At 51.4% G+C, this 17,483-nt stretch overlaps 1 protein-coding gene across 8 annotated transcripts in view; it reads left to right on the top strand.

Annotated features, from left to right (window-relative positions):
• PC (pyruvate carboxylase) overlaps window positions 1-17,483 on the top strand; it is a 102,375-nt gene that overhangs the window by 59,267 nt on the left and 25,625 nt on the right. The window contains exon 3 of one of the 8 annotated variants that reach the window (XM_081239551.1): window positions 15,131-15,791. The exons of 6 other annotated variants lie outside the window; for them this stretch is intronic. The gene's annotated coding sequence lies outside the window, so the exon portion shown is untranslated. Of the gene's footprint in view, window positions 1-15,130; window positions 15,792-16,789; window positions 16,881-17,483 lie in introns of those variants that run through there. One more of the 8 variants, XM_081239554.1, reaches the window with a different exon arrangement.

The raw sequence follows: 17,483 nt of genomic DNA, 5'->3' as shown, positions 1-17,483 counted from the left end.
ATAATGCCATGTGGCTGCAAATGGCACTATTTCATTCTTTTTTATGGCTGAGTAATATTCCACTGTATATATGTACCACAGCTTCTTTATCTATTCCTCTGTCAGTGGACATTTAGGTTGCTTCCATGTCTTGGCTATTGTGAATAGTGCTGCTATGAACATTGGATGCATATATCTTTTCAAATTATGTTTTTCTCCAGATATATGCCTAGGAATGGGGTTGCTGGATCATACAGTAGTTCTATTTTTAGTTTTTCAAGGAACCTCCATACTGTTGTCCATAGTGGTTGTACCAGTGTACATTCCCACCAACAGTGCAAGAGGGTTCCCTTTTCTCCACACCCTCTCCAGCATTTATTGTTTGTAGACTTTTTGATGATGGCCATTTTGACTGGTGTGAGGTGATACCTCATTATAGTTTTGATTTGCACTTCTCTAATAATTAGCAGTGATGAGCATATTTTCATGTGCTTTTTGGCCATCTGTATGTCTTCTTTGGAGGAATGTCTATTTAGATCTTCTGCCCATTTTTTGATTGCGTTGTTTGCTTTTTGATATTGAGCTGCATGAACTGTTTGTATATTCTGGAGATTAATCCCTTGTTGGTCACTTCATTTGCAAATATTTTCTCCCATTCCGTGGGTTGTCTTTTCGTTTTGTTTATGGTTTCCTTTGCTGTGTAAAATCTTTTAAGTTTAATTAGGTCCCATTTGTTTATTTTTGTTTTTATTTCCATTTCTCTAGGAGGTGGATCCAAAAAGATACTGCTGTGATTTATGTCAGAGTGTTCTGCCTGTGTTTTCCTCTAAGAGTTTTATAGTATCCAGTCTTACATTTAGGTCTCTAATCCATTTTGATTTATTTTTGTGTATGGTGTTAGAGAATGTTCTAATTCATTCCTTTACATGTAGCTGTCCAGTTTTCCACCACTTATTGAAGAGGCTGTCTTTTCTCCATTGTATATTCTTGCCTCCTTTGTCATAGATTAATTGACCATAGGTGCATGGGTTTATTTCTGGGCTTTCTATCCTGTTCCATTGATCTGTATTTCTGTTTTTGTGCCAGCACCATACTGTTTTGATTGCTGTAGCTTTGTAGTATAGTCAAGTCAGGGAGCCTGATTCCTCCAGGTCTGTTTTTCTTTCTCAGGATTGCTTTGGCTATTTGGGGTCTTTCGTGTTTCCATACAAATTTAAAAATTGTTTGTTCTAATTCTGTGAGAAATGCCATTCATGATTTGATAGGGATTGCGTTGAATCTGTAGATTGCCTTGGGTAGTATAATCATTTTGACAATATTGATTCTACCAATCTAAGAACGTGGTATATCTTTCCATCTGTTTGTGTCATCTTCGATTTCTTTCATCAGCATCTTATACTTTTCGGAGTACAGGTCTTTTGCCTCCTTAGGTAGGTTTATTTTATTTTTATTTTATTCTTTTTGATGCAATGATAAATGGGATTGTTTCCTTAATTTCTCTTTCTGATCTTTCATTGTTAGTGTATAGAAATGCAAGAGATTTCTGTGTATTAATTTTGTATCCTCTAGCTTTACCGAATTCATTGATGAGCTCCAGTAGTATTCTGGTAGCATCTTTAGGATTTTCTACGTATAGTATCACGTCATCGGCAAACAGTGACAGTTTTACTTTTTCTTTTCCAATTTGGATTCCTTTTATTTCTTTTTCTCCTCTGATTGCTGTGGCTAGGACTTCCAAAACTATGTGGAATAAAAGTGGCAAGAGTGGGCATCCTTGTCTTGTTCCTGATCTTAGAGCAGATGCTTTCAACTTTTCACCATTGAGTATGATATTAGCTCTGGGTTTGTCATATATGGTCTTTATTATGTTGAGATAAGTTCCCTCTATGCCCACTTTCTGGAGAGTGTTTATCATAAAGAGATGTTGAATTTTGTCAAAAACTTTTTCTGCACTTACTGAGGTGATCATATGGGTTTTTAAAAATATTTTTAAATTTTATTTTATTGATTTTTTTTTGTTTTTTTGGTTGCATTGGGTCTTCATTGCTGCGTGCGGGCTTTCTTTAGTTGTGGAGAGCAGGGACTACTCTTCGTTGCGGTGCATGGGCTTCTCATTGCAGTGGCTTCTCTTGTTGTGGAGCATGGGCTCAGTAGCTGTGGCTTGCGGGCTCTAGAGCACAGGCTCAGTAGTTGTAGTGCACGGGCTTATTTGCTCTGCAGCATGTGGGATCTTCCCGGACCAGGTCTCGAACCCTTGTCCCCTGCATTGGCAGGCGGATTCTTAAGCACTGTGCCACCAGGGAAGCCCCAGCATGTGGTCTTTATTCTTCAATTTGTTAATGTGGTGTATCATACTGATTGATTTGCGGATATTGAAAAATCCTTGCATCCCTGGGGTAAATCCCACTTGATCATGGTGTATGATCTTTTTAGTGTATTGTTGGATTCGGTTTGCTAGTATTTTGTTGAGGATTTTTGGGTCTGTGTTCATCAGTGTTGAACATGGCATGTACTTTTCTTTTTTTGTAGTATCTTTGTCTGGTTTTGGTATCAGGGTGATGGTGGCCTCATAGAATGAGTTTGGGAGTGTTCCTTCCTCTGCAATTTTTGGGAGTAGTTTCAGAAGGATAGGTTTTAACTCTTCTCTAAATGTTGGATAGAATTCACCTGTGAAGCCATCTGGTCCTGGACTTTTGTTTGTTGGAAGTTTTTTAATCACAGTTTCAATTTCAGTACTTGTGATTGGTCTGTTCATATTTTCTCTTTCTTCCTGGTTCAGTCTTGGAAGATTGTACCTTTCTAAGAATTTAACCATTTCTTCTAGGTTGTCCATTTTATTGGCATATAGTTGCTTGTAGTATTCTTTTATGATCCTTTGTATTTCTGTGGTGTCAGTTGTAACTTCTCCTTCATTTCTAATTTTATTGATTTAGGCCCTCTCCCTTTATTTCTTCCTGAGTCTGGCTAAAGGTTTATCCATTTTGCTTATCTTCTCAAAGAACCAGCTTTTCGTTTCATTGATCTTTTCTACTGATTTATTCATCTCTATTTCATTTATTTCTGCTCTGATCTTTATGATTTCTTTCCTTCTACTAACTTTGGGTTTTGTTTGTTCCTCTTTCTCTAATTGCTTTAGGTGTAAGTTTAGGTTGTTTATTTGAGATTTTTCTTGTTTCCTGAGGTAAGATTGTATTGCTATAAACGTCCCACAGAGGCCTCTTTATTTGGGGTCTGTAGCCAAACAGGCAAGTGGAGAGGGGGTACCACTCACCCAGCCCACCCTCACTGCCTGTCTCCAGGTCACGGTGGGATGCTTAGCCCGTCTAGATGTTCTTGTCATCTGTGGCTCCCGGGGAGGTGAGGAAAGGGCCCTGGTTGTAGTATTTGCCGATTCCTGTGGTGTACAGATGCCCACTGTGATCAGTTTCAGGCTGTTACTCAATGTCACTGAACACTGAGTTGGAAAGGGGCAGAGTCAGGGAGCCAGTGGGAGCGACCGATCTGTGCCTGGTGCGGGTGGCTCATGGTGGATCCTCCCCCAAAGGATGTGCGTGGGCGGGAGGACCCCATTTCTTAGGTCATCTCACTTGCTCTGACTAAGGAGACTATGAGGGTCAAGTTGTGCTTCAAAGCATCATCTCCGCAAGCAAGCCCCAGCCCGACTGGGCTGGCCTCTGGTTCTCTCCTCATGGCCCTGGCCCTGCCCACCTCTGCCCATCAGAAGCAGGGCCAAGTCCCCTGCTCAGCCTCCGCATTGCTGACACTGAAAGCTGACACTTATAATAAAGGCCTGTTATGTGCCAGACACTCTTCTGAGCGCGTGACATGCATTAACTCGTTTGATCTTGTAACGAGCCTATGCACATTACTGTTATTATCCCTGATTTTACAGGTGAAGAAATTCAGGCCTGGAGATTAAACAGCTTGCCCAGAGCTAGTGGGCTTGGTGGAGCCCTGACTGGAACCCAGGCCGTTCGACCCCTGGGGTCTTACCACTGTGTTTTCCTTGCCCTGTTACGTCAACATCTGGGAATTCTCTTCACGTGTTTTCTTTTCTCCTTAAGATCCAGTCAGGGCCTCGGCACTGTTGGTGCATTGGGGCTGCCAGATAAAATACTAAATTCAAATGGCTAGTTTATTAAAATGGCTAGTTGAATTCAAATTTCAGATAAACCAACAATTTAGTAGTGTAAGTATGCTCCAAATATTGCACAGGATATACTTGATATACAGGATATATATATATTTTTAATGCAGTCTAGCTGAAATTCAGATTCTAACTGGACACTTTGCATTTTAATTGGCTGAATCTGGCGGCCCTTGGCTCAGCGACTTTATCTTGGTTGAGAAGAGAGTCGGGAGCCCGGGAGGAGATTGAAGTAATGTCTTGCTACTCACATTTCTCTGGCCAGACTGTGCTGAGGGCTACCAACCTCTGATTCATGGTACTTTTTTTGTTTGTTTAATTTATTTTTTGGCCGTACCGCGCGGCATGCGGGGTCCTAGTTCCCTGACCAGGGATCAAACCCACGCCCCCTGCAGTGGAAGCACCAAGTCTTAACCACTGCGCCACCAGGGAAGTCCATCATGGTACATTTTAAAGTAAAACATACTTAATATCTAAATTCCAAACATATCTAACTTTTGCTTTTCTCCTCTAAAGAAAGAATATTAACACAGCCTATTGTAGGAACGTGCCAAGATACAGGTAGATCACAGCAGAAACTTAAGAAATCTCATACAATCAATCGAATATTTTACTATTCCAGAAGACTCATTTGACCTAAACCAAGTCATTCAGAAAACTGTCTAAAAATTTTTTAAACCCCCTCACAGGGAAACGCCATTGCCTTTTCTAATCTGTATCTTTTGCTGATCTGACCGGCCAGATATTTTTCGTAAAGCTTAGTCTCATCCTGCTTCTTGGAGCGGCTGTGGCTAACCAGGAGTTTGGGTGTGAACAGGAGGCACGGCTGTCTGCAGGTCTGCCTTCCCTGGGCTGCTGCTTCTCTGGCTGTACCTCTCTGAACGTGATGTCTTGCCCTGTCAGCCCAGGGAGCCGGAGCACGAAAGCCACTGGTCATCTCAGCCCTTGGCAGGGTCAGTGCATTGGGTGATGCCTGGGTCCCAACCAGTGCTGGGATATTTTACACTGGCACTAGAGCTTTGCTCTCAGAGGACGGAGACGCTCTTCATCCAGTACAAGGCCGGTCTTTCACCTGAGCTGAGCCGCTTTCCGGGGTTCTCCATCCCTTTAACTCCTAGCAGCCTACCCTCCTGTTCCAAACAGCATTCGGCTCTATTTTCTGACCTCCTCCTGTGGAAGGTTTAGCTCGCTTTTACCCCCCAGCCCAAACATACCCACTTTCCCTGCTCTCCTCCTTCCCGCATGGTTATGTAACCATTTAAAAGTACATTTTCAGTTTTTACATTATTAAAATCAAGTAAATATTCACAGTTGAGAACACCAAGTGTATACATGATAACATTTTCCTGTATAACTTCTCAGTTTCCTGGAGTTACTCTTTTTTTTTTTTTTTTTTTTAATTTTATTTATTTATTTATTTTGCGGTACGCGGGCCTCGTACTGCTGTGGCCTCTCCCGTTGCGGAGCACAGGCTCCGGACATGCAGGCTCAGCGGCCATGGCTCACGGGCCCAGCCGCTCCGCGGCATGTGGGATCTTCCCAGACCGGGGCACGAACCCATGTCCCCTGCATCGGCAGGCAGACTCTCAACCACTGCGCCACCAGGGAAGCTCTGGAGTTACTCTTTACTTCATTCCTTCATCCCCAGACGAACTATAAATGGCTGTCTGATCCCCATTTTTTCAGAGACATCAGGTAATCCAGCCTTTTTGTTTGTTTATTTAGACCCCTGATTGCCCCCTTGGAGCCCCATCTCTGGAAGCTTCCTGGCCTGTGCTGTTATCTGGAGAAGCAGTTCTCACCATCCCCTGAGAATTCCCTGGGCTTCCTTCTGTGCTGGCTCCCAGGCTTCTCGGTCTTGGTTTATTTACTCCCTTGTTTTGTTGGTGCTCATCTCCCAAGAGTTTCCTGGGAAAATGCACGCGAGGGTGGTAAACTTTCCTAGGCCAAGCAGGTCTGAAAATACCTTTATTTTGCCCTCACACTTGATTGATAGTGTAACCGGGTAGAAAATTCTAGGTTGGAGAGCGTTTCCCTCAGAAGTGGCTCAGCGTTACTGTGGCCTCCTTCTTCTCTTCAGGAGTGTAGTTGGCTGAGTGACGGCCCCCAAAGATGTCTAGGTCCTCATCCCTGGCACCTGTGTCACATTATCAGGGAAAAGGGTCTTTGCAGATATGACGAAGTGAAGGATCTTGACATGGGGAGGTGACCCTGGATTATCCGGGGGCCCTAAATGCCATCGCAGGTGTCCTCAGAAGGGAGATGCAGGAGGTTAGACACACACTGCAGTTCTAGAAGGCCAAGTGATGACAGAGGCAGAGACTGGAGTGATGTGGCCATAAGCAGAGGCATTCCGGCAGCAACCAGAAGCTGGAGGAGGCAAGGAAAGACACTCCCCTTCAGCCTCCGGAGTGCATATGACCCTGCCTGTGCCTCGATTTGGGCCCAGTGAAACTGATGCTGAACTCTGGCCTCCAGAACTAAAAGAGAATACATTTTGGTTGTTTTAAGCCACCCACTCTGTGATACAGGAAGTTAACGGGATCCCCCGATCTTATTTCAAGGCAGGACTTTGGGCATCTTGCTGGGGCTCAAAGGGTCCTCACAGCCACAAGTGCACGAGGTGCAGGAGGTGATGCTGGATGACTCTGCCCTGCTCCCCCACCCCGGGGGGCTGGGGGTGGGCTCCCTGGACTCAGCCTCTTATTTTCTTACCTTTTCTCCTATTTGCCATATGTCAGTCTTTTTGTTATGCTTTCTGGGTGATGTCCTTCACTGTCTTCTAATTCTTCTATTTATTATGTTTAAAACTGTCTGCAATGCTATTTTTAATCCCCTAGAGCTCTTTCTCATCGCCTTTTAAAATAGCTGCCACCTTGCAAAGCTATAGCTTCTCGTACTTCTCTGAGATTAATTATAGTGTTTTTTCCTAAATCTCTGCTCTCTCTGTTACTTTCTCCTCAGAGTTCCATGTTTTTATTCCCGATTTGTTTTGGTGAATTTTTTGGGCTCTGTCCTCAAACATCTGGTGCTTTTGGCTGTCCCTTCATACTGAAGCCGACTGGAAAGCCTGGGCATGGTGGGGCTTATGGACCCGTTGTCCTCACCTTGAGAGGAAGTTGCAGGCCAGCCCTTTCTTTGGGTGCCCACTATGTGTCTGTAGCCACGGGACATCCGTCCTGGGCGGGTGGTTTCCTAGAGAGGAGCCCTCAGGGTGCTCCCTAGCCATCAGCCTGGGAACCACTTCGTGGTAGCCGAGGGCTTTGCCATCTCCCCTGCTCTCTGCAGTGCCGTCTGGTGCCCTGTCTGCCGCCTCTCCCCTGGCTGGGCCTCGTGGCCACAGTGGAGCCTCTCCAGGAACCCAACCTCTCGTCTTCTGAAAGGTGCCAGTGCCTGGCGGTCAGGAGTGGGGCCCTGGCTGCCCATAAGCGGTCCACCTGGCTCTGACACTTCCTAGCAGCGTGCTCTTGGGCACATGACTCCATCTGTCCTGCCTGAGCCTCAGTTTCCATGGCTCTAGACCTGGGAACGCAGGTGAACCGTCGCAGGGGTCGCTGCGAGGATTCAGCCAGTGACTGCACTGGACTCAGCAGGGCTGAGGCTGTTTGCTGTTCTGTGGTTCTGCTGGGGTGTGGTGCGGAGATGGGTCTGGGACTCTCATTCCCTTAGACTGTAACCAGCCTTCGGTTTGCAGCCCCACTGTCCAGCCGACCCACTAAGTTCTGAACTTCCCGGGAGCCTGCAACTCGAATTTGCTCACACTGCGGAATCCCCTGCGTGCTCTCCACCCCCCACCCCCAGTCATTGCCACTTGCCCACGTGCCGTGCATCCTTCAATTTTAGGGGCCTCTCTCATCTGCTGCCCTTGGCTTTCCCATTTGTCCTTGGGGGTTTGTGCTCTTTTTAAAAAGATCCTTTTACCGATGTTTTAGTGGGATTTCAGAAGGGTAGAAATGAACTCCTGTGTTCGATCCATACATTTCACCAGACCTAGTTCTTACCATAAAATGTGAAGCAAATATGTCAACATAGTGACATCAGTTTATTCTGAGTTTCTGGGTCTTATATATATTGCTAGACGTATTGTCTGTATTTTTCAAATGTTTCATAAAGAAAAGAGAAAGAAAGAAAGGGAGGGAGGGAGGGAGGAAGGGCGGGCGGGAGGAAGGGAGGGTCCCTCCATCCTAGTACCCTCTAGGATCGTCTAGGATCCTCAGATGCTCATCCTGCATTCCTCCTCTTCTTCTTGAACATTCAGGTAAGACGTCCTTGTCCAGACACTGGGGCGTTTACAGTACAGACCTCCTCACCTCCCCCTAACTCACTGTTACCTCTACCCGCTCTGAGCCACCGCTGAGGCCACCAGGGAGCCCTCTGCTGCCAAATCCCATGTCTGTTCTTTTCACTCCTTATCAGAGCTCTGCTGCCTTAGACACTGACATTCCTCAGAGCCCTGGCTGGTCCCTGGGTGTCCCTCGGCTCATCCTGGCCGGTGGGTGTTTCTGGCTGTCCCATCCACCCCTCCTGCCCTCATGTCCCCAGCAGGACGTGGCTCCCAGACCTCCTTCTCCTGCTCAGAGTTCTCCTTCAACGTCAGACTCACGTCCAGCAGCCTGTTTGGACTCCCCAGCTGGATAGCTTGCAGTTAATTTCAAGCTCATCAAGGTCAAAATTGAACTTGCCGGCCGCTACCTACATCCACTTCTGTGTTCCTTAACTTGACATTGCCACTGAAGTTCACCCCTTCCCTTAAAACAGGAGCCAAGAGCCACCCTTACCTGTGGCCTCTTTACCCCTCGTCGAACAGCTGCTTGAGGAGTACTTCCGGCATGTTTCTTGCCTACATTAGAACATCTTCCTTGTTTTTCTTCCACCTCTAGTCTTTCCTCCTCAAATTCATCTTCCTCAGAACAGCCAGAGTGGTCCCTCTAAATTGCAAATCCCTCCTCCCCCGCCTAGTTTCCTGGGTCACATCCCCTGACGTTGAGGGTAAGTCTGCGCCCCTTGCTGTGCATGCAGGCTCGTGACCTGGAGTCTAGGTGTCTGCGCTTGGTCTCCTGGGCATCCTCACTCCCTGCCTCTGGCCTCAGTGGACATTTGCCAGGCTGTTTGCTCCTTTGTCTTTGCTCCCACTGTCCCCATGCCTGAACCACCTCCCTCCTTGCTCCTCGTCCTTGGATTTGTCCCTGGTGTGTTTCTCCAGGAGGTCTTCCTGCTGGCTCTGCCCTCTCTCCATGCAGCCATGTGTTGGCATCGGCACTGTTCACAGGCTCGTTTTTGCTGCCACCCACTCGGCCTTTCCTGGCCCAGAGCGGGTGCTGATCACAGTCCTAAATAGCTCCGTGCTCTGAAGGCCCCCGCTTGGCCTGCTTCAGGATGAGCGGGTGAGAGAAGGGGGTGTTTTTATTTTTTATTTTTAAAAACAAGTTTTGGCTGTGCTGTGCGGCTTGCGAGATCTTAGTTCCCTGACCAGGGATTGAAGCCATGCCCCCTGCAGTGGAAGTGTGGAGTCCTAACCACTGGACCACCAGGGAATTCTGAAGGGGGCGTTTTTAACACCCTATGCTCCCCAGCCCCTGGTTTTAGGGTCTCTATAGGTTCTGGTCATCTATGGGGAACGTAGGTCTGTTAGATTCCTAGGGCTGCCATAGCAAAGAACCGAAAACGGGATGGCTTACGGCAGAGATTTATTGTCTCACAGTCTGGAGATCAGAAGTCCAAAATCAAGGTGTCGGCAGGGTCACGGTCCCTCTGACAGTTCGGGGGGGCGGGGATCCTTCCTCATCTCTTCCAGCTTCCGGTGTTTCCAGCAATCCGTGGCATTCTCTCCAGGCACATGGCTGTCTTCTCCCTGCGTGTCTCCACATGGTCTTCCATCTGCGTGTGTCTGTCTCTATGTTCAAATTTCATCGTTTTATAAGGACACCAAACATATTGGATTTGGGCCCACCCTAGTGACCTCATTTTCACTGATTACCTCTGTAAAGACCTTATTTTGGGACTTCCCTGGCGGTCCAGTGGTTAGGACTCCGCACTTCCACTGCGTGGGGCGCGGGTTCGATCCCTGGTCAGGGAACTAAGATCCTGCATGCTGTGCAGAGCGCCCCCCCCAAAAAAAATGACCTTATTTCCAACTAAAGTCACATTCTGAGGTCTTGGGTGTTGGCACCCCCACGTATCTCTTTGGGGCACAAAATGCAGCCCATACACTGGTGTCCACTTTCCTACCACCTTGAAACTGGGGTGACCTGAGTGAGCGAGTGGGGACGAGGTCCTGTGTGACTCGCCAGCTGGGGTGGGTGTGCCACGAAGGTGTCAGGGAGCTTTCTGGACCACCTGCATGCCTGCTGTGTTTTGGTGTCCGTCTCCCTGCAAAGCATCATCCGGCCATAGTTAGAATTGAATTTTTAGTGCTTGTTACCCCTCTCAGCCCTGAAATGCTGTTCTGGTTCCCACCCCCAGGCTGGGAGGTATTTTTTGCTGACCTTGCCCCTTTGACCTTCCTTGTCAACACTTTGGGCTCTTATCTGTGTATAAGGGACACTCATGTGTCCCTTTAGCTTGTGCGTGCTGCTCCCAGGAGGGGCCATGCCTTATTCATTCTTTGTCTAGCCGCTCCACAGTATTTCTGGGTTCACAGTACTCTGCAAGCTCATGTGGCCTGGAGCCGTCATTCATTCATTCACTCATTCATTCCCCAGACATTTAATGTCGGTGTCAGGCACTGGGCAGAGTGCTAGGGAGACACTGGGGGACAAAACAGACCGAGAATCCTGTCACCAAGTCGTCACAGTGTCTGGTGAGATGGGTCAGCAAATCGTTTATAACATTAAGTGCTCCTTTTTTTTTTAATTTCATTTTTTTAGAATAAATTTATTTTTTTTTAAATTTATTTTTGCCTGCGTTTGGTCGCTGTTGCAGCGCGCGGGCTTCAGTGGTTGCAGTGCACGGGCTCAGTAGTTGCGGCACATGGGCTCAGTAGTTGTGGCGCACGGGCTCAGTTGCTCCACGGCATGTGGGATCTTCCCGGACCAGGGCTCGAACCCGTGTCCCCTGCATTGGCAGGCGGATTCTTAAGCACTGTGCCACCAGGGGAGCATTAAGTGCTTCTTCTTGAGGACACAGACGCAGACACGACCTCACCGAGAACCCCCACAAGCAGGAGGACAGGGGGTGTGGCAGGGACAGTGACAGAGCTGCGCTGAAGACAGATGGCCGCCTGAGGAAGGGTGTCTGAGCTGGCTGGGGTGGTGGAGGAGTCCAGGAAGGCCTTCCTGAGTGGGACCTAAAGGATGTGGAGAAATTCGTGAGAGTGGCTTTCCGGCTGTGAGCCTGGCCCAACGTTCCGGTCCCCAGGCAGGCGTGCACAGGTTGGCAGTAGCACTCCTTTTGCACCAGGGGGCAGTGTTTGCCCTGAAAGTCTCCCTGCCCTTAAATGAGGCTGGGACAGGGCAGCCGCTGCTGTGCCCACTGGGCCCCCTCCTCACCTTGTACTCCCTGCCACTCCCTTGCGGGCCTTGATCAGGCCTCACGCGCCTCTCTCTCTGAGCCTCCTCTGCTTCCCAGTCCACAAATCCCCTCGGCCCACGCAGGGCCCGTCATCCCAAGGTGCCGCTGTTCCCCCCTCTCCCCTCTGCCTGCTGCCTAAATCGAGGGTTGCCAGGGACGACGCGGAGCCCCGCCGCTCAGGGTGGGAGGCGGGCTGTGCTGCCCCGGGCCCCGCGCTGTGTCCGCTCTGAGTCTCTTCCTGCCTTTGATGTTCTCGCGCCCCTTTCTTCTTCATCTGTCACCTTCGTTGCTTCTCGTGTCCTCCCTTCGGCTCCCCCTGCTCAGAAGTCTCGGCCTTGGTCTGTCCTCTCTTGGGCGCTTTGATATCAGCCGCTGCAGCCCTGAAAGTCAGGCGGAGTCTTTCCCTTTCATCTGTCCCCGTTAGCCTCCAGCCCCGGGCCACCATCCGACACGTTTAGGACAGCACGGAGCTGCCTGGAAGGAAGGCTCCCCGAGTGCAGCCCCATCCATCAGAGGCTCGCTTCTGCCACAGTGTGGAGTCCTCCACCAAGAACTCTTTCTGGAGTCCTCCACCAAGAACTCTTTCTTTCTGGTTCTGACCTGCTTTTGCTTGCAGCCAGCCGCTGAGGCCGGCTGGGGGCAGGGGATAAAGCCTGGTAGGGGTGCTAGTGCTGGGGGTGGGTAGTAGGAAGTAATTGTGTAGGAGCCTCACTAGTTAATTTGGAGATTCCTGGGGCTTGTTTCTGACCCGCTCTCCCTTCTTCTCACCCCATCTGTCTGCTCCAACACACATCTGAGACGGATGTGTTCAGGGACCTGGGGACTGGGGGCGGACAGTTCAGTCTGTGGGCTTCCAAAACTCACACATCAGCCAGCCACCCCCAAAGCAGGGCCGCAGCTTTACTTTCCTCTGTGCCTCCTGCCCACAGTTGCCCTCTGAGTCTGCAGGAGCTGCTGTGTGAAGAACAGGGATATTTAGGGTGGAAGCAATACAGATCCTCGAAGGAACATTCCAGGGCCCCATGCTTGGCTACAACAGCTATTCAAGTGGCCGCCTACCCTGATCCCAGCAAGGCTGCTCTGGCTGAGAGCACGTCCGCCCTGAGCCCAGTGGCTTTATTGTCTGGACCAAAATTTGGATGGTGATGGCTTGACAGCGGAATTTTGTGCTGCTCTTGGTTGCAAGAGGCAGCCTGGGAGGTGTAGTTTAGTTTTGAAGTTATGGGACCTCTAGTGACATTTTGATGATTTATTGGATGAATTGAAACTGCCCTAGCTCCTCAGGGACACATGATTGCTGGCACTGCTAGCCTGCTCCCTGGTGAGAAGTGCAGAGCCCCACTGGTGGCCCTGCCGAAGTTCAGGCACTAACACATTTTTATCAGGAGTGGGGTTCTGGCTTTTGGTTTCCAAGTGCCTGTCGCGCTTTGCTTCTGATGAAAGCCACAACTTCTTCCTTTAGTTAGGTGAGGACACCCTAATGGGCCAGCGCTGTTGCTCTAGAAGGAGACGTACAAAGTGGGCTCAGAACTGCCCCTGCTGGCTGACCCTGAGTGTGACTTAATCCCACTCTGCCTGGTTCCTTCTGTCAAAGGGAGTGACAAGCAGCAGCTGTGCAGCTGCCCTTAGTACGTGCGGAGCTTGGTGCCTGGGAGAGAGCAGAGGCTCTGCGAGGTGTACTGGTCCCCGCTGTGTCCCCACCTGCTGGCACCGGCCTGGCACAGGGGTGGAGCTTGGCGAGTGCTGGATGTTGTAGAAGCCGCAGGGGCAGGTCGGGTCGCCGGGCCTGGCAGATGATGTCGCTGCCTCCCCTGCCTCGTGCCCCGGGTTGTCGTCAGCGCCCTCTTGACTGAATCGTCACCACTCCCTTCTGGAAGGAGAGAACACTGAGCTTATCCATTCAGTGTTGGGGGGAGGTTTGAAGCTGGAAGAGAAGTGGAGAGACTGCCTGTGGAGTCACGCTGAGAGGCCGCGGGGGAGAAACAGGTGTTCCCGACACTCCCCGCCTCCCTGTGCCTCGTTCTTGCTGGCGCTGTTTACACGTCCCAAGTGAGAGTCAAAGCTGTCTTCCTCCCCGTCTCTAATGCACAACCCGGGGCCAAGGAAAGGGATCTGTCAGCTGGCATTTGCAAAAATAGCAAGCGGGCCTCTCTGGGCCTGTCGGCTCTCTGGAGAGGAAACCGGATAAGGGATCTTTGGGCGGTGGCGGTTGCTTTTCTCTTGCTCATCACTCCCCCATCTCTGAGGTCAGAAAAGGAGATTTTTGCTCACGTGTGCCACTGGCACTGAGCAAGGCAAAGTGGCGTCCCCGAGGCAGGTGACCGGAGGCTGGCTGTGCCCTGGCTCCTCCAAGGGGCCTGTCCCCCTGGGGGAACCCAGCCAGTGGGGGAGTGCCATCCATCCGCAGAGCAGCCGCCCTCGCTGAAGACTTGTGGCTCCCCTGGGCAAGGTCAGCTGATGCAACAGAACACGAGGGCTTCCCAGGGCGTTGGGTTTGGTTAACGAAGGCCTCGGCGTTTTTAAGGAAGACTTTCAGCCAAACTGCCAACGACCTTGAGGGCTTCTGGGTTCCCATCCCGCAACCGAAAGCTCAAAAGCAAGGCACAGTGTGGCACCCATGGTGGGAGCCTGGGCCTTGCCCACACCGCCCTCCTGTGACCGGTGCCGTCACCTGTGCTCTGCCCTGCGGTGAGGGGACAGGGATGCTACCTGCAACGGTGCTTGCGGGAAAGCCAGTGCTCTGCGAAAGTGGCGCTGTGAGGAGGGGCTGGCACTCAGGTCACTGCAAGATGCCGGAGTTTGGTCTCAGGGTGGGGGTCCCATTGAATGCCAGAGGCAGCCCCTCTAAGAGGGCTGCAGAAGGGAGTTTGGTCTCCTGAGGCCTGGCTACGCTCACACCTCAGGCGCTGGGCTTCTGCTGCCGGGCCTCACCAGGTGCCTGGCTGCCTGCCTCCGCCACCCCGAGCGGGAATCCGCCCATTCGGCTCCTCCTTCGGCCCAGCCCGGACCCTCAGACTTGACGCAGCCAGAGTGAGTGCATCACACACTCGAGCCACGAAGGGCCTGCTTCCTGGAAGGGAGGCCTCTGTGAGGTGGCCCACCTCTGTCCTGCAGGTTTTCTCCCAGCTGAAGTTGATTCTGGAAAGGCCTTAGGAGGCACCAGGCAGCCGAACCCCCTGGGTTTCAGGTCTGGGAGGGGAGTGGGACTTGACAAGAGAAAAGGCTGGGTGCTGGGTTAACCAAGTCCTGAGGTGTCCTGGGAAAGCAGCAGGATTTTTATTCACCTTTGTGTCCTCAGGACCCAAGCGTGGCTTTGCAGGGTCAGGAGGTGGGGGTCGCTTGTGACTAAGCCGGGAACTGAGCTACAGGGCTGTGTCTAGGCTCTGAGGGGCAGTGTGACCCGTGCCCTCGGGCATCCACGAGGGCCCCATCTGACCAGCCTCCCCAGACCCCACTCTGCCTGTTGGCTGACGTTTCTGTGCCTTTCACCTGCAGGGGTAGCAGGAAGTCCGCTGTCCTGCTCCCGGCTGGTGTCCTGCCTCAGGACACCCCCTTCGGGCTTCCCTGGTGACGCAGTGGTTAAGAATCCGCCTGCCAATGCAGGGGACACGGGTTCAAGCCCTGGTCCGGGAAGATCCCACATGTCACGGAGCAACTAAGCACGTGCGCCTGCACTCCAGAGCCCGCGAGCCACAACTACTGAGCCTGTGTGCCACAACTATTGAAGCCCACACGCCTAGAGCCCGTGCTCCGCAACAAGAGAAACCACTGCAATGAGAAGCCCACGCACCGCAACGAAGAGTAGCCCCTGCTCGCCGCAACTAGAGAAAGCCCGCGCGCAGCAAGGAAGACCCAACGCAGCCTCATTAATTAATTAATTAATTTTTAAAAAAAGAACACTCCTTCATGCTCTTTCCCCGTCCCTGGGGATCGGGGAGCAGGCTTTGGGCTGTGAAGCTCCTGCTGCCTGCGTGGCCCAGCCTCCCTGCCTCACCTGCTCTGGGGTGCCCCTTCCCCCAGTTTCAGCCTTGGCAGCCACCCCTGCCTCCAGCACTGTGGGACAGGAGAAATTTGTACCCTGGGCCAGTGACTCAGGCCGAGCAGATGGCGTGGCCTCCCTGGGCAGAAGCAGCTCTGGGTGCCTGGCTGGTGCGGGGTGAGTGCCCCGGGGCTCCCTTGTCGGGTGCAGGTCTTCCCACCCGAGAACACGCTCCGCTCTCCATGGGCGCATGTTCTGGCCCTTGTGTCCAGCGAGAGCCACTGGGCGGGTGGCCGCATCGCTGGTTTGGGCGGGAATGAGAGCCCTGCGGGTGTGGGCACCAGAGCCGGGGGGTTCCTTCGCGTGTCCCGCACTCATCAGGGAGGAAAGGCCAGTGGGAAGATGGTGCTGGCGGCCGTGTTCATCGCCCAGGCATGGCGCTCAGGGCCCCTGCTCAGTGATCCACAGGACGACCTGCCGAGGTTGGGGTGGTGGTAGCCACTTCTACAGAGGAGGGAATGAGGCGTCAGGTGCCCAGACCCAGGCCTGCTGACTCCAGGTTCACACTGGGCTGCCGGCCGGTGGGTGTGACTGCCCTCTGCCCACTTTCCCCACTGCTGACTTCAGCGAAGGACCGTGACCTTTCCCCTTCTATAAACATCTGCCTGCTCACTCCCGCACCCCAGGGTCTGCTTAGGTCTCAAGTCCAGGCCGATGTTTGCTTCCATCTGCACAGGACAGGGGGCTCCGGGGCATTCAGAGCCCCCCCCACCTCTGCCACCCAGTGCCCAGACCCTGGTTTCTTGGTTTGTAAAGTGGGACGCCAGGGAAGCTCTTGCTGTCTAGAGCATGTGTGAGGGTCAAATGCAGAAATGTGTGTGGGTCTCTAAGGCCGGATAATTCAGACTCCCTTGTTTGCTGACTGAGCTAGGGAGGCACTTGGCACCCAGCCTGGGGGCATAACCTCCAGGGATCTCTTTCTTTATCAGGAAAAGGGATTGGGGCATGTGTGGTTGGGGAGAGGACAGAAATGTCTATTTATCCACAGGACAATGCGTAGTGCCTAAGGCGTCCTCAGGAGTAAACCCACCCAAGTGGGAGAAAAGAGCATGTGCCTCCCTGGAACTAGTTGAGACGTCCCTGGAGGATGGAGGATCTCCGTGCCAGTGGCACCAGCTGTAAGGCTGCTCACCTGTAGATAAGTGAGGAAGATCCCACCTGCAGCCCTGAGCAGAGCAGGCATCTGGTGCCCAGGACGAGGGCGAGGTCTGCATCCCCCACCTGCTCCCCGGGGTGTGCGCCATCGACCGCCAGGGCCTGCCTGCTTCTGGCTGCTCCGCTGGGCAAGTGCTTCCCTCCTTGTGGGTGGGTGTCTGAATCCGGAAGCCGGTGCAGAGGATTAGGTGCTGCGAGTAGACCTGCGAGGGGGAGATGAAGTTCACTGGCTTTCAGAAAGGTGTGGGAGTCAAATGTTTCCACTCTGAGGCCCAGCTGGTACTTGGCACCCACTGTGAGCGGGTCCCGGGGGCTCCCTTGGGTCGCTCCTCCATTGGCGCCAGCTGGAGCACGGCTTACTTCCTTTGGACCCACAGACAGGCTGCAAAAGCAGTGCAGGGAATTCTCACACCCCTTACCCCAATTTCCCAAATACTGTTGACCACATTTGCTTCATTATTCTCATGCTTTTCCCTGAACCACTTGAGTGTAAGTTGCAGATATGATGCCCTTAAACTCCTAAACACTTAAGTGTTTTTTCCCTAAGAATGAGGATATTCTCTAAAGTAACCACAGTACAACAATTAACATTGACACAATACTCGTTTCTAACGTACAGACCTTATTTAAATTTTGTCAGTTGTCCCCCTAATG

This window comes from Mesoplodon bidens (assembly GCF_964165515.1).
Source record: "Mesoplodon bidens genome assembly, chromosome: 7".
Lineage (NCBI taxonomy): Eukaryota > Metazoa > Chordata > Mammalia > Artiodactyla > Ziphiidae > Mesoplodon > Mesoplodon bidens.
The sequence above is the reverse complement of the archived record's forward strand: the minus strand, read 5'-3'. Positions and strand labels throughout refer to the sequence as shown.